Source organism: Lagopus muta, chromosome 21, assembly GCF_023343835.1.
Source record: "Lagopus muta isolate bLagMut1 chromosome 21, bLagMut1 primary, whole genome shotgun sequence".
In the NCBI taxonomy this organism is placed as follows: domain Eukaryota; kingdom Metazoa; phylum Chordata; class Aves; order Galliformes; family Phasianidae; genus Lagopus; species Lagopus muta.
Window position 1 is genome coordinate 3,280,417 of NC_064453.1, and position 16,695 is coordinate 3,297,111.

At 47.3% G+C, this 16,695-nt stretch overlaps 1 protein-coding gene across 2 annotated transcripts in view; it reads left to right on the forward strand.

Annotated features, from left to right (window-relative positions):
• Positions 1 to 5,867: 5,867 nt before the first annotated feature.
• The window catches only part of SPSB1 (splA/ryanodine receptor domain and SOCS box containing 1), a 33,514-nt gene continuing 22,686 nt past the window's right edge, over positions 5,868 to 16,695 (forward strand). The window contains exon 1 of one of the 2 annotated variants that reach the window (XM_048967654.1): positions 5,868 to 5,971. The gene's annotated coding sequence lies outside the window, so the exon portion shown is untranslated. Of the gene's footprint in view, positions 5,972 to 6,272; positions 6,372 to 16,695 lie in introns of those variants that run through there. The other variant, XM_048967655.1, reaches the window with a different exon arrangement.

Sequence of the window (16,695 nt, forward strand, 5' to 3'; positions counted from 1 at the left end):
AGAATTTCCCACGTTAACTGTGTCCTGATGGTGCTCTGAGTAGACATCGCCTCATTTTTTCCTTAAACAGGGCTCCCTTTTTGTAGGCATCTCTACCCACAGAACAATTTGGGTCTTGTGTGAGCGGTGTTTGGCTCTGAGCAGCGTTGCTGAAATGAGACCTTGTGCACAAAGACAAACAGTCAAGGAGGTTATTTTCTGTAGATCCCTGCCTATTTTTAGCAGGGTTTGGACATTTTTTTTGCATGCTTCTTTTCTTACATTGGGTGTATTTTATGAGCTGACACAGTACCTTGTGTGCCTGAAGACTTGGAGAAACTCCCCTTTGCTGCCTGCAGAAAGGAAGAGGATTGTGTCTTTGGATGATCTGTGGGGTACTGAAGCTGCAGTGGGCATCACTCAGCTAACTTGCCCTGGAGGAAGGGATCCTGAGGCTGGATGCTAGGGATGCAAGTAGGGAGAGGGAGGAAAGTTGAAGACAGACTCAGTGCTCTCAGTATGCCTGGGGTGAGCATATCTCATCTGGGACAATGCCTGTGGGATGAACCTGATATTAAACAGTTTGATCTGGGAAAAGCAAAAAGCAAGCAGGAGGAAAAAAACTTTGGGCAGCTGGGATTCAAGTGGCTGCATGGCTCCTGCTTGGTCCCACCTATCCATGCATGGACCTCCTGCTCCTCTGTGATTCTGCTGGCCCAGGGTTGGCATAGAGGAGCTGTGTGCAGGCTCTGCCCTGATTCCCTGCAAGTGAGTCACCTTGCTTGCCAAGTTCCCCTTCCCTCTCGGTGCACAGCAATAATAAATCAGCTGCCCTGCAGGGATGTGGGGCGTTTCAAAGAGGCTGCAGGGAGGCTGCTAGAGGAATTTAGGGGAGATTTTAATCCACAGGCTCCCTGTTGTGTGTGTTGAGTCACACTAATCAAACAATACCAACAAGAGAACTTGCCAGGGAGCAGCAACAGTCAAAATCTTTTCAGCACAAGGCCAGGGCCTTTCCTCATCGTTATTATCTGTTGCAAGCAGATGCTGCCTGGCATCGCCTCTTCTAGCAGCTGTATGACCAACCCGTCTGACAAACAAACCACCCACATGCTGCAGTGTTTTGACTTGTAGAGGGACATTTCCTTTCCGAGCTCCTCTCTCCTAGTACTTAGGTCTCTGGAAGAAAAAAAGGTGCATTGGAGACCAGCATGCCAGCAGCAGAGGGTGCTGCTCCCCTACACTGTGAGCGACTGCAGCAAGCAGGGCTGAGCCCTGCGCTGGCTCTTTCCAGTCTGCTTTCATGCCTTCCTTTCTTTTTCCCATCAAAATGCCCAGGAACTAATTTTTCTGCTTCCCCGCTCGCACTGGCTTCTTGTGCACAGGCTGTGATGTGTGCTCAGCCTCCCACAGCCTTGTGCTGCACAGTGCAGGAAGCGAAGGGAGCGTTACGCCACATCCTTCTTACTGCCAAGTGTTGTCCCAGTTCGTAGAGGTGCTGTGGTTTTAGGGGAGTGCTTGCATGGAGAGCTGGAGCTGTGTCAGTAGGATGGCTAGCTCAGAGGTAGCTGGGCAGCCAGGTGGTGTTGGAAGGGTTGCTTCAAATAAAACTGGAGGTTTGGAGAATCAGACATCCCTGCTCACCAGGTGAACGTGAAACTCTCTTCTGGCCTTCTGCAAAATACCTGAAAATCTGCTTTGTTTCTGAGGCAGGGCTTCATTTCACACAACAGCCTCACCTCATCTGTTTGTGTTGCAGTGGGCAAAGTGTTGTGTTGTCTGCGCTGAGGTCTGAACCCACAAGAAGAGAGTAACAAAAATGAAGGTGACTTTGTTTTCTTTTTCTGTGAAGGATCCCTTGAGGATGCCTCTTTTTCCTCCATCATCCCACTCTTTCACAGCCTTTTCCGCTGCACTGAGCCACCTTCCAGCTGAGGAGGGCCTGTCGATTGTCCTCTAAGCAGCTTGGCAGGATTTCTACCTCATGGGGCTGCTGTTTAACAGTCTCTTTCTCTGTTCTGCAGCACACTGGGCTACTTTGGCTTTGTTGCTGTACATTACAGACACTCATTGTTCCCTATCTGTCGCATTGTCTCCCTTAATTCCCACAGGCAGAGCCTGCATGTAGCACATACACGCTTCCAGGCAGTGTTTAGTCTCTCTGTCTCTCCAGAAAGCTGCATGGTTGCTGCCTGTCTTCATGCTCATCCCCAGATGCAGAGTAATTGGATCAGCTTTCTGGACACAGTCTGTTAATCTACTGCAAGGTTACTATCAGCCAATCATACAGTGTACCTACAAGACCTGCAGCAGCCGAGAGCTGTGCTTAGGGATCTTAGGAAGGATTTTGATGCTTAGCTTCAGATACTCAAAGAGTCCTATTTATTGCCTGCCACCAGACCCCATGGCTGATGTATGATACTGAATGCTGAGCAGAAGAAAGGAGGCTTGCCAAGTCATTTCTCCTTGCCGGCCTTTTAGTAATCTCAACATAAATTCACAGGGATGAGAGGTGGAAAAGTCTCTTTTAATCCAGACTTCATCCCCTGTTAGTTTTCCAAACAGGCTTAGAAGGATTCCGTTTGCAGGCCATAAACACCAGCATTTGTCAGCCACCCCCCTCTGCTACTATTTGCTTCAAATGCAGAGGGTATTCAAGGCAGGTGATGATTAGCAATTCCTGCTTCTTAAGGAAGAGAGTAAAATATTAAGGAAATAATGGGAGACAAGATTCTGTAGGAGCTGTGATCTCATCTGGCTGGAAGCCACCACAAAGCTGAAAAGTTCTGCTTCAGCACTTGTCGCATCTGGTTTCCTCCAGCTTCCCCACTGCTATTATCCCCCTCCACCTCATTTACTCTCGTCCCTTTAAGGGACAGCAATTTCTGTTGGGACAGGAAAGCCTTGCACAACTGGAATGAGCACACAAGAGCATGTAAGACTGTGAGCCAGCCCTCAGACAAAGAAGATCAAGCTGGCGATAGTTCAGGTGCCCCTTCTGGGATCATCAGCACCAGATCTCAAAATGCTTCCTGACTGTCAAATCTGACTCCCTTCAGTGACAAGCTGTGTTTCACAAAGCCACCTTTGCAATAGTCTGGCAGGATTTATGTGCTGCTGGTGCTAACAGCTGAATTTCCGCAGTGATTCAGTGGAATAGATGCAGTAGCTTGGGTAAAATAGAACGGACTTCTATTTACAGGGTGGGTCAATGAAGGATCTTTGCAACCCACCATATGGCACTTGTTAACCTGCTGTTTTCCCAAACTTGAGTGTGGCTGCCTCAGTGTGAACGAGAGATGAACTTAAGCAATGTCAGCTGTGGAACAAAATATTCTGTTGCCATGGGTATGTTTTTGTGCACTTGTGTCCATAATTGGAAGTCACATAAAGAAAAGAGGATAAGAGAATCCTGCACAGAGCAGCGCTCACAGCACGGTGAGATGATCAGTCCTCATGTGAGAGAGCATCAGTCCCACCTGGAGGTACAACTTAGTTTCTCTCTTAGTTTATCTTCAACGTTCTTCTTGGGAAAAGGGCCTAAACTACTGCAATATTCCCTTTTCTCAGGCCCAGACAGGTTAATGGATATTACAAAACCAGCCTGAGACCTGGGAGACCGCTGTTCCATTCCCATTGCTGGCACAGATCCCCTGCGTGTGACCTTGGACAAGTCATCCCTCAGTCTGAAAACAAGAATATCCTCTACTTGTGAGGGATGTAGTGTGCTCTTGGCAAGATAAGGAAGTGCATAATGCACCACAATGTTTCTAAAGATATTTAAAGAAGTTTCGCAGCGAGTGTGGAGCCATACTCTAATTTCATAGATGGAAAAAACAATTGTCAGAGGTCACTGGAAGCAGAAGGGCCAAGTGGAGTTGGCCCAGCCCTGCTAGGATGATAATGGTGTGTGATTTAATGGTCAGCTTTAATTATCTGACCCTCCGATGCCTCAGAAGACCTTGCTTTTCACACGTTACTTATATAATTTTGCCATATGAAAGACAATTTTGGACCCAATATCACCAGTTGCTTTTTGACATTTTTTCAGACACAAAACTCACTGTCTGCGGGGAAGAGGTGGAGTGAAATCCTATTGTGCTTTTTGCAGCTAATCTGATCCTGATCTTTTTCTGCAGAAGAAAGGTATGACAGCTCATAGATCCTTCCTTTTTGTCTGGAGTATTCTTGTATGGGTTTAGCTGAACAAGACTGTCTCCACCTCAGCTGCTACAAAAGAAGTCGGCCCAAATTTCAGCCTCTGAATGCTGCTTCCTCTCCACCCTGAACACAGAAATGTTAGAGGAGCCAACATTCAGGCTGAAGGAATCACATCACACCTCATGCTTTTCTCTTTGCTCTTTGCTTTTCTTTCTGCTTTGGCAGGACCATAACCTTTCTTACCTTGCTTTCACCATTCAGGCCTCAAGAAACAGATGTGTGCTGTGCAGGGAGGCAGCTCACACCACTGTGGTGAAGCAGCAGAACGGCTGCTGAGTTTCCTACACAGTTCCCAGACCTCATTAACATCGCCTGGACTTGGTGCTGACATGTCTCTGCTGCTGCAGAAGGTACTCGTGCTGTGCTGACCAATTGAAGAGCCCTGGGGAGCTGCAGTGAGGAGAACCTGCTTTTGGAATCCCTGTGAGTGAGACCTGGGCTTCCTGAATGCCTCTAGCCCTGGTCACTGCTCTGTTATGCCCTGTGGCACAGAAGATGAGCAGGGGAAGATCTTAGGGTGAGAGGAAATTTCCCCATCCATATGTCTAAGCATCAAGAGATCCTGTCAGCCAGCTAATTAGCAACTGCCTTCCTAGATTATGAATTCATGTTAGCCTTTGCTCCTCTCTCACATTACAGTAGCCTCCCACCTTGACAGTAACAAAACAAAGCCACCAAAGCAGGACTAGGTCAAAGCAGAGTAGTTTTGAAACTACTATATATTTAACAGGAAACTTCTCCCATTTCTACCTTGCAGGGTGTGACCTCACTAAAGAAATAACCTAGCAGCAGGGAGCTTATGGTCCCTGGGACCGTGCAGTTCTGTTGTAAGTTGTCCATTAAAATATGGCCTGGGAAAAGTGGCCAAAAGCCTGCAGCCTCCCAGGGTTCAGCAAGTCCATATACTCAGGAATTACCTTCATCATTACTCACCTCCCCGAGTCCCTAAGAGGAGCGCAGAAAGGAGAATAGTGGGTGAGTGCTGCAATTAAAGGGGAGCTAAGAACACAGCTGCACAGTTACAGCTGTACCCTGTGCTGCAAAGGAGCTTTGACAGGGACAAAAGCAAAGCACTGTGCAAGCAGGGACATGCAAATAAAGACACCCAGCTACATGGCTCACCTCATTTATGACAATTCACCACTTTATAGCTGCAAGCTGTATCACTACAGACACCGAAACTGCACCATCTCAGAGATGTTACCTGGCCATTTGCTTTTTGGAATGAACAGTCGTACTTCACTGATTCATATTTCTAAACAAATCAGTTTTAAAAAAGGGAACACATCTCCCGAGAGCTTTTGCAATGCAAATGTTGCAACGGTGCGTCCACCCATCAGGATGAAATTCATTAAACAGCGGCTAGACCGAGCAGCGCCCTTTTTCCCCACAAAGACCGAAACAGAGAGCGGACGAAAGGCGCCGTTTCGGTCACTCCTCGCGCAGAAAGGACAGGGCGGACTCCGACGAGCTTCCACCCCGACCCCAGCGGGGCCACAGCGGAGCCCGCGGCTGCCCGCTGGGCAAACACGGCGGGGCCGCGGGCGGGGCGGCGGGCGGGGCGGTGCAAGGGGCGGGCGCGGCGCGGGCGCTCGCTGGGCCATGTGACGCGCGGCGCCCCACTCGCCGCGTCTGGCGCCGGGAGGAGCCGGGTGCTGCGGCTGCAGCCTGCCCGCCGCGGCGGGGGCGGAGGGACGGGCGCTCGGCGGGGCGGCCCGCGAGCGGGACCCGGCGCGGCCGCTGCTATGGGCCGGCGGGCGCCCTGGGAACGGTAGGAGCCGGCGGGGGCGGGCGGCGGGGGCTCGGTGGCCTTTCCCCGGGGCGGCGGCCGGCGAGCTCCGGGCTGCGGCGGCCTCTCTTTCCCCGCTTCCTTCTGCAGCGGCGCTTCTCTCGGCCGTGCGAGCTGCCAGAAATCCGCGCCGGCTCCGAGATGACAATAACTAGAAAAACGAACGAGCCGCCGGGCTGAGACCGGGTTTAGCCAGCCAGCCAGCGGTGCGGCTCGGGGGCTCTCGCAAGCTCGGCGCGCTTCGGGCACCGTCAGCCCCCGAGTTGACTTGGGGCCCGACCCGGGGCTGCCGGGGTGCGGGTGGGCTGCGGGAACGGCTGGCACGGCAGCGTGCGGGTTTGCAGGATAAACGCTGCTAGTATCGCTTAGACGATGACTTGAAGTAAGTTGGGCTCTTGAGGAAGTGGCGTTGTTTGTTCAGCGTCTGTGGTTGCAGTGCTGCGTTTGGTGGTCTCTGGAGCACGCCTTGCAGGGGTGAATTTACATGTCAGCTTCTTTTGTTTTTTTGTTTCTTTTTTTTTACTGTGTTGGTATAATGGGAGCCTATATAATCCTCTAGCTGAAGTACCTGGAGCGTTATTTTAAAGGGAGAGTAAAGCTGCCATAGCCTGGTGCAGATGTGGGATCTGTTGTGCCTGATGGAGAAGCAGGCAGGCTGTGACTGATGGGCACAAAGGCCGTGCCTGGTTGGAAATCTTCACACTGAGCCATTGCTCCAGATAAGGAGGTTTACAGAATGGTTACAAAGATGGAAGCTGCTGCCTTAGAAAAAGATTGATTTTTCTTTCACTGGAAGTGATGCAGGAGGAGTTTATGATCTTTTTGTCCAGATGTGATCTTTTTCAGGTCTGGTTATAGAATCGACAAGGTCAAAGTACCTATTCTTAGCCTAGGAAGAAGGCTGTTTCTGCAGCGAGTCGGTCGGGAGGCTACTGGGAACGTGATGGAGCTGTGCTGCTGTTTACAAAGCAAGTGGCACTGTGAGAGGCACTTGACTGGCTTTGGAGCAGTCTTCCCTGGCCAACCGGCTGCTGGTGCGCCTGTCCCCTCCCCATTCATCAGCATGCCTGGCCCCCAGCCCTGGTGTGGCTCTCAGGGGTTCTGATGATGGATGCGCAAAGCTGCAATTTATTCTTCTCCCCTTAGTTCTATTGAGGACAAGGGATGAACTTCAGCAGCGTATTCCTCTGGGGGGCATTGTGTTGTTGCAGTACATCAGCAGCGAGCTTCCACAGCCCCTGTCCTGCTTTAGAGGTTACTGAATTGCACTGTGATGTGATTGGAGTTTGTTTGTAAACTCATGTTAGATGTTTCAGAGATGTGGTTTTGTGTTCCAGGAACTGGCTCGCTGAGATGTGCTGTGTTTGTGTGGAGTCAGATCCCTGCAGCTGGATACTGGATGTGGAAAATATGCTCTGCTTGCTGCTCTTCTCTCTCTCTGCCCCTCTATGTTTCCTTCCCTCAGAAAAAGTGACTGAAGTCTGCAAAGGCTGCTTGTCTCTTCTAATCTGTCCTGAGGGTTAATTAAAAAGTCATGGAAGTAGCCAAATTAAAAATCTGTCAACAGTGAGCCAGTCAGGATGTGGTGTATGCCGAGCTTTGTGAATGAGTGCAGACCACTGACAACCAATCTTCCAAGTTAGTGTTCTTGCAGAACGCAGGATGTGAAAGAGAGTATGCTCTGTGGCTCTCTGATGTTCATGTTTCAGTCAGATCTCATGGCTGATGCTCCTGAATTGATGGAAGTGGTGTTTGAAGGCCAGCTGAGGCTGGCAAGCTCATACCCATATGATCTGTGCATACAGTTTTGGGATGAAGCCCCCCCCAAATATATATATTTATTATTATTTATATATATACACACACAATACATACACTGATTCAGTCTGGAGTCAGAGCTTATGTTGACAGGAGGAGAAAGGATTAGCTGGTGTTGGCAGGGGCTATCAATGAGCCCTCAGCAGGGCTATGCAGAAGTGCTCTGTTGATGCAGCTTATTTTGCTGTCATGTGGAGAGAAGCTTCTGCTTGTATTAACTGGTAGAGTTATGGCAGCATTATAGCAGCACCTATATTAGACCCGCATGGATTATACTAACAAGCTCTTGACCTTACCAAAGGCTGATGCACAAGGCTGGCTGTGAAACTTGCTGCTCTGCTCCTCCATGTTTGCAGGCATGTGACAGGAGTTAGCAAATTAAGCTGCTGGTGCAAAATACAAGTAAGACACCAGTTGCTTTCAGGCAGAGATGTCTAATGCCTGCAGAATGCCAGTGAGTAAATGTCTGAGAACCAAGGTTGCCAAACTGCAGTCACCACTGCTTTGCTGGTGGTCACCGTAGGATGGGTTGATGTCAGGGTGCTGATTCACTTCCAGTTACTACACAGCTCTGAACAACAGAGCTTCCCCTGAGTTACTACTCCATGTGAGTAACTGTGACAGCTGCCAGTATTTCAGTAAATAATTACTGGGAGTGAAGCCATCCTTGGTGAGGATGGGGTATATGCTGGAAGAAAAAGTCAAACACTTAGCAGAGCATGAGGAAAACCTAGGTTAGTACTAACTTTCAAGTGTGTGGAGGGGAATAGTAAGCAGCGTCACTTTTTCAAATAAAATAAAAATGGAGAAGGGATCGTTATCAATTCTGCACCGTAGGTAATGCTTTGGGAGCACCTGAGCTAGAATAAATCAGCATGCTGGGTTGAGCAGGAAATTCTCTTCTGGCTGATCACTGGCTTGGGTGAAGCAGGGCCATCCAGCTTTCTGGGTGGGAAGCTGAGTATCACAGGAGGCTGAAGGAAATTAATTCTTGTGCGTGGAAGGGTGACTTCCTGAGGGAATTACAGTTTTACACTTAATGCCCTTCTTAATTTTCACTGAAGTCTAATGTATAAATGGTCAAAACAGGTTTTGGACTTGCTTTTTTAAAAACTAGAACCCTATCAAGTCCAGATGAAAGGTGCAGCACTGAGATCTAGAACTTCAGTCTGTCATAATGCTGTGCTGAGCCATAAAAGAACACCTGTTTCTGGCGCATGGGTAAGGGATGATCTTCAGCAGTTGAGCTTACTGATTTGTTCTAGGCAATCCCCAGCTGTGAGCTATTGCATTTTTTTTGCTTAGTAAATGTGCAGATCTGTCTAGGGCTGTGGATTGTTTATTGTGGCTCTGGGTAAGAAGTGCTGGAACATTTGGGTGGCAACAACACTGCTTGATATCACTGCAGTGTCCAAGAGAAGTCTTAATATTTATTCTTGTTTATAAAGATATCTGAAATTACCTCTGGCTCAAGCTGATGAGGTTTTTGACAGCTGTGTGTGCCTGTCTAGGCACACCAACTTGTTTCTGATAAAGACTCTGTCAAAGGGAAACTCTAAATCAAGAAGTCTCTGCTCCAGCTCAGGCAGCCACTGAAGTCAGTCCTTGCCCATACAGATCCTGAAGTCTGAGATCCTCTTAGCTGTATCTCTGTTCTTAGTGAAAGAATGACTTGAACACTGTCATATTCAGTTTTGGGAGACACCAACTGCTTTGCTTCAGCTAAATAGTTTTATAGGGATTTAAAAGTCAGTGACTATCTGAATAGTGGTTTATCAGCTAGTCACTACATCTGCCCCATCCCCCTGAAATGGAGCTGCAGTGTCATCTTGGAACAAACCTGCCTGAGAGCTCTGGAAGAAGCAGACTGAATTAGTGTGGCACTGATCCTGAAGGGGCTCAGGAGTTGCTGATGCTCCAGTGTTGCCCATCTGGAAACTGTGTGTGACTGAGGAATGTTCTTACACACAGATTGCGGCTTAAATCCCAGCTCTGGGTGTTCTGTAGCTTTGGGGTGATGTGAGCTGCCTCAGCTCTGTAGCATTTGAGGGAAGGAAGTACAAGCAGACTTTCCCTGATAAGATGGATGTGATGTGAGCTGGATGCTATCTGGAGGTCCACCCCCTGCATACAGAGGGGGTGAGTAACAGTACAGAGAGAACATCAGCTGAGCTGTGATTAATGTCCTGCTGTCAAGTTGAAGTGGAGTAAAACTGACCTGGCTCTATGGACTGGTACTGCAGGCTGTCTTTTCCCCCTCTTTGGAAAGAGTATGGACAGAAGAGCAGTTCTTTAGCTTGTTTACTGTGTTTGTGCTCTGGGCACAGACAACTGGCACGGACAGATTTTATTTTTTTTTGTGGCACGTTGCCATGCCTGGGATGGGGCTTAAAGGTCCAGAGCTTTCTAGGCCAGCTGGTGCTTGTAGCAGTCTGACAGTGTTGTGTGTGCCCCAGGGAGTGTGGTTCAGAGGGATGAGTGCACGGCTGTGAGCCAGGGACAGCTGTAGGCTAATCCTTTCTATACATCTGGCTTGATGTGTGGCCTTGCTTCAGTCTTCAGTCACTCGGTGTTTTGCTTTAAGGCTTTCAGGAAAGGAGAAAATAAAGCGAACGTTTTTCTTATCTGATCACCTTTGGCAAGGATGGTTGCTAAAACCAGGTTTTGTTTAATGGTATCTAACCTGTGGCTCACCCAAGCAGTTGGAGTAGGAAAGATTTAGGATGCATGGACTTGTGAGAGTGGGAGGGGGGTGACTCAAAATCTTTCCCTGTCCACAGCTTAGAAGCATCGCAGCTGAGAGGGTGCTGTGGGCTTTCTGTTTGATTCATATGCTAGAAGACTTGCCTGCTCCTGATTGCATTGTTTAAGCAGGAAGACTTTATCAGAATGAGCTTCTTTCTGATCCTAATAGAAACAGTGACCTGCCCTTGCCTTACCTGTTCTTCTTAACTCTGGAGAATCTTGTTCACTAACTTTTTTGTACCGACTGTAAGCTTTGCTGGTATTTTTCCTCTGCTAAAAAGAAAAGTGAAAATGGATTTGTGTGTGTGTGTGTGTGTGTGTGTGTGTGTGTGTGTGTGTTGCTACTGTGTAACACTGAAGCTTTTAACCTGCAAAACCTCCCCTGGGAGCCAGAAGCTTTTTACATTTACAGAAAGCACAGCACACAAACCATCTGCCTGATTTCAAAGCAGGAGCTTTTGACTTGAAGGAAGGTAGAGTCTGAATATGGAGTTACGAAACATGGGCTTTTTCTTCAAGCCTAGGAGGGGAGTTTGATGAAGCTTGTAAGTTGGAGCAGCTGTGTAGATGTTAGTTTCAGAATGATTGTTTTTGGATCACCAGTATGTTATCACGTCAGGAATCTGTCCTGAGGAGACTGCAGATGGGACCTTGATACCATAAATGTACAAAGGCACTTGGATGCACAAAAGCTACAGAAATAACTTGATTCTAAAGAACATGAGCCACTGATGGTAAACAGCCAACAAAATCAAGCGAGGGCTAAGGCTGGGCTGCTCTCTACATGAGAAGACTGCATTGGTCTCAGATGTTTAGAAATCTTTAGTTTAAACTATTGGCAACTTCACTGTGGATAACTTCTGGTTTTAAGGACCTTTTGGATGCTAAACCCTGCATTAAGCAGCGGTGTGAAACACGTCTGGATTCCAGCTATGGTGTCTGAAGGCTTGAAGTGTCCTGGAGTTGGGCTGAGCACATTTCTCACTTAGTCACTATGATTCTTTTTCATGTGGTGTTTAGGATCTTTGCATCTGCAGAATTGCAGCAGGGTGGGCTGTGTGGCAGGGAAGCAAGCAGAGGACTGCTTCTTAGTGTAAAGGATAATGACTCTTGAAATACTTCCAGACAGTAGTCTTGGTCTGCACTGTGGAGGAACTGGGACCCCAGGTACGTGGTATGAAGGGGCTGCTGCTGTGTTGTCAGCTGCTCTGCATGAGACTATTTCAAGTCAGTTTTTTCATAGTTACTTAAAAGCTGAGCATACCATGTTATTGAACTTGGGTGATGAGGGAGGGATTGCTTTGTCCTATTCCAGTGCCAGGGCGCTGGTGTGTTGGGACGTGAAGCTTCAGGTGGTGTCTGTGTGAAGAAACAACTGCTAGTTTGTGGAGCAGTTAGCTGCAGGGGAAGCTGAAACTGGAGGACCAGCACTGTGGAATGTGAGTAGTTGCAGAAGAAATCCACTGACACTTCTGCTGAAAAGAGATCTGTGGATTGTATAGATTCACAAAGAACCTGACTTGTCAAGGTATGGGCAGGCATTGCAGCTGCTTAGACTGTCTGTTCTGGGGCTTCTGATAGCCCTGAGCTGCTGCAGGTTGATGTGCTGTGGTGTTACCTGATAGCTTGCTGTCACAGCTGTGTGCTAATGGCTTGAGGGCTTGACTTCCTTGCTGGGTGTCTCACACAGTCTCACTAGTACTGGCGTGGGATGTTCCACTTGGCGTATTGTGCACTTCTAGCTGGAACAAACTGGGGGTGGGTGGTGGGAGTGAATCAACCTGAACATTTCTTTTTGTGTGAGCCAAGGCGTTGCTTTCCTCCCTACTATATCACAGCTGTCTCTCTCTTGCAGCAAGGATCAGATAGACATAAGTGGTTTCAGCCTCAGATTTGGCTCTGGTATTGATTCAGGCGCATGCATGTCTTAGATTTTGCTAGTGTAGCTTAGTTTGCAGCCTGAGAAGAAAAGGGCAGAAGGACTGCATGCATGGCGCTGATTCCAGCAGGATATTGCTGTGAGGTTAGGTATGTGGCATGCTGTCTTGCCAATGTTCAGCTGTTGCTAGCTTTTGTAGAAGTAGGAAAAAAAAAACCAACTCAGTTAATCTGATGTGAAGTGGCTGTGAGTTTGGGTAACAGTGAAAATCCAGGGGAGTAGGGGCAAACCAACACAGTAATGTGCTACTGGTTGTCCAAGTGTGGGTTTGATTTGTTGCACGTTGGCATTTGGGAGAGAGGAAAAAAGGGAAAAGTGTTACTCTTATGTTTCTTAATGCAAGCAAACTTAAGTGGCTAAGGTTCATCCTGGAATTTGGCGATGCTGTCATCTTTTTATCTTTCTGAGTTTACCAGCTTCATGATATACTTGAGGACCAACAAACTGCAAAGCAGCTTAACTTTCTGAATTCTGTGCTTGCAAGAAGGTACTGAAGGAACTCTGCTCTCCAGGAAGGTTCACTCCACACATTTCCTTATGTGCTTTTGATCCTCTGGGAGAGATGTGTGCCACGTGACTGAAAGATGCTGCCTTCCAGTGAGATTGTTGGGAGGGGCAGTTCATGTGCCGACGCAGGCCTAATTCTGCACTTCTGGCAGGAATCACGTTAGAACTCCAGGCTTGGTATCTGAGTAATCGGGTGGTTGCCCAGTATGCGGACCCTGAACTGGATTTGCAAGAGGCACAGCTTTGTGTCAACACTTTAAGTGGGAGGGGACATCTGATGAGAGTGAGCCTGGAAGGAGCAGTAGCCCACATCTCCAGGCAGACGGATTGTGCAACTATCCTTGAGCTTGCTCCACAGCAAGAGCAGTACGTGGTTTAACTAGACTTAACTAAACTTGCCAAGTGTGCTGTCACTCCAGGATGGCAGGTATGTCCAGATGTTCACCTACAAAGAATTCCAGTGAATCTGCTGCATTAGTGAGTTTGTCAGGCTCAGAAGAGAATTTTGCTATTAGGTGTACTTATCTGTATACTTGATGGTATTTTTTCTAAGGATTTCCTGCTGTTCACTTTTTTCCAGATATGGGTTTGGTTGCAACTCGTGAGGTGCCTTCAGTCTGCCCTTTGTTGTAGGGATGCTCTGATGTTCTCTCCCCAGACAGGGGACTCTGTACAAGGGATCAGCTTGCTGCTGTGGGCACTATTACTGGTGTGGGCAAGCAGAAATTCCATCAACTAAACTTTGCTGTTGGGACATACGCCGTGTCCTACTAACTTTAGTAGAGAGAAGCAGGTTTGGGCTTTATGCCAGAGAGGTGACCTGCTTTCTGTTAGGCATCTAGAAGCATACAAGAGTGAGTTACATGGCTTATCCTCAGCTGGACTCTTATGGGTTAAATGCAACAACACTTCTGTCAAGTTGGAGGATGACTGTTAATGGTTTTTCTGTGTCTGGGAAGAGACAAGAATTGAATGGCTCTTAGTTTTAAGTGGGAGGTAGTTTTCTGATGCAGGTAAAACCTTAGTGGAGCACTGGGGAACTGAGTGAGCTGTAGATCATGCATTAAGAAGGATGACTAATCCTCCCTTTGTATTTGAGGTCGGAGAATTACTTTCTATCTAATGGTCATTAAGGTGAATGAGAAGTAGTGCAGGAGTACCTGTTTGGAGCAGTGTGCTCTTATGTTGTCAGGATTCGGCTCTTGTCAAACCTTCTGACATTGGCTGGCAATTTTATTTCTGTTTTAAGACTGTTCTTGAAAGAACTCTTGGCCTCATGGGAATTTCTGTTTCAAGATGAAGTAGTCAAGCAGGAGGCCTGCCAGTGACTTCACTGCTGAAACAGCTTTTGTGCTAATGAAGGGTTCCACATACTGTTAAATCTTGTTTTAGCATGTCTAAACCACTCACAAAGCAAGCTGGTCATGGCAATCCAGTTTGATCCAGGGTTGTGGTGCTGAATGGGCATCAGGTGGAAGTCCTCAGCATCCCTGAGTAGACAGACAAAGCAGGTGGCCCAGCAGGTGGCAGGACAGCAGTGGTGAGGTGGCTTTTCAGTTTGCTGAATGTAACCCTTTTTGCCTTCAAGTTTGATAGAAAAGCTGGGCAGTGTAGTCAGCACCTTCTAGATGCCTTTAGCCAGCCTGAAGATTTCTGCACCAGTTTTAAGTCCTAGGCTGGGTCCTGGGTGGTATCCCAGAGCATTGGGGTTATCAGCCAGGAATAGGTGTAGGATGAGTAAGTAGTTAATGCAATGAATTGACTGCAGAAACAATATAGCATGCTAAGTTTTGTCTGATGTGAGGCGTTTAAGGAATCAAAATACGGTTGGGTGTGGTGGCTTTACTTGATATTCTAGGCTTCGGATATCCTGGACAGCATATGCTTATTCCGTGTTTGGAAGGCTGTGGTGGACTGAACGGTGGGTGGCAGTGGCTGCCTTATTGCTTTTAAATTAGTGCTTGTATGCAGCAAATCTTGGCTAAGCTGTATGAACCAGCTGGCCTCCTCAAAAGGAGTCAGGACTTCAGTGGCAGCTGAAAAAGAGGTGAACGTACTTTGGCTGAGGCTGGCCAGCCTTAGAAAGGAGAGAAGCTTAGAGATACTGAAGGGTTTAGTAGCCAGATAATTGTTTCTTAAGAATTCTCACTTGTTAAGCTGAAAATTCAAGGCGTCTTATCTTTTTCTCCTCGCTCCCAGGTATACTGCGTTTTAAGAACAGGTCTCTTGTTTCTTCCTCTTTATATACACTTCTTAAGTTCTTTTCATGTACTTCAAACTCAGTTTCCTAATTGGAAACTTTCCACTGATGTCATGGGAGCTTTCTGTGGCCCACATCAAATAGTTGGGTTCACCAGGAATTAAGTGACTGTACAAATGTTTGTATTAAACACTTATTTAGAAGACATGTTGATTTATGAGGACTTAGGATGACTACGGTATGTTGGGAGGATAGGTTGACTGTACAGGCTCTTGTGTTGTCTTTGAACTGTAAAAAGTACCAGCAGCTGTTTAATGCTCAGATAAGACAACGGAGGGCTGCTTACATCTAATGCACTTGCTCCATCACTGACTCTTGCAGTGTTTCTTATCTCTCACACTGGAGAGCCTTTTGAATATGTAACCTTAATGGAAAAGACTCAGACAGCAATGTCTGGAATAGCCAGAGTAGAAAGCAGCCAGCTTAATTACAGGTACTGGAATTTCTGTTCTTGAGAGGAAACCCACAGTTTAGTCTGCTGAGAATCCCTAGGGAAGGAAGTAGAAGATGGTGAACATCTATGTTCTTCAAACTGTGCTTACTCAGGCTTCTGTGGTGGTGTCAGGGCACTTGAAAAGTAGAAAGAAAATGAATAAATACTATCTTGGAATTTCCCCCAGTACACCTCTGACATTGAGGACCATCATCTCTTTCCTTCCCTGAAGGTGATTGTGCTCCTTTAAAATTGAAAGGAAAGACCTCTGGAGAGCTGCTTGTGGTATGGAGCCTTCCTTATGAACATATGTGCTAGTAGGTATCCCTGCAGTAGGTTGATGTGGCAGGTAATTTGCAAAACTTGCTGAGCTTCATTGCCACGTGTGTCTTCCCTGTGAAGTAAGTGAGCAGGACAAGTCTGCGCCTCTGAGATGGGCAATGGGGGAGTCTTCAATGAAGCCCAAACTGTGTTCAGTTACTCGCTTTACAGAGGGCAAAATACTTTTGAAAACTTCATGTTTTATCTGCATTACAGGAAGATTAAGGCTGTAGGTGTAGCTTTGGTTTCTGCCATTGAGCTTACTGGTGGGCAGAAACTTTTCAGGCATAGCATACGTAGATGCTTTTCCTTACTCTTTCCAGTAGTTACAATATTGGACTGCTGTCAGACCGAACCAACTAAAAAGCCAAAAGCATCCATACATAAACTGAGACCTCAAGGCAGAGTAACATCCTAGAAAACAGGCTAACTGCTTGATCCCTAAAGGGGATTCTATTCCCTTTACACACATTTTCCTTACAGTATCCTTTCTGTTGTAAAAGCTGTCATGGCTACTTCATTTTACAGAGCTTGCACAAGTAGGACTGATCAGGAATGTATTTTTGAGTTTGACCTAAGACTAAGGGACAAATTCCACTGCCAGCCTCTTGAATAGCCCCTCTGGACACTAACCAGTAGTGGAGCAGCTGTGCAGTGTTGTGGCTACATGTCTTAGTTGTGTT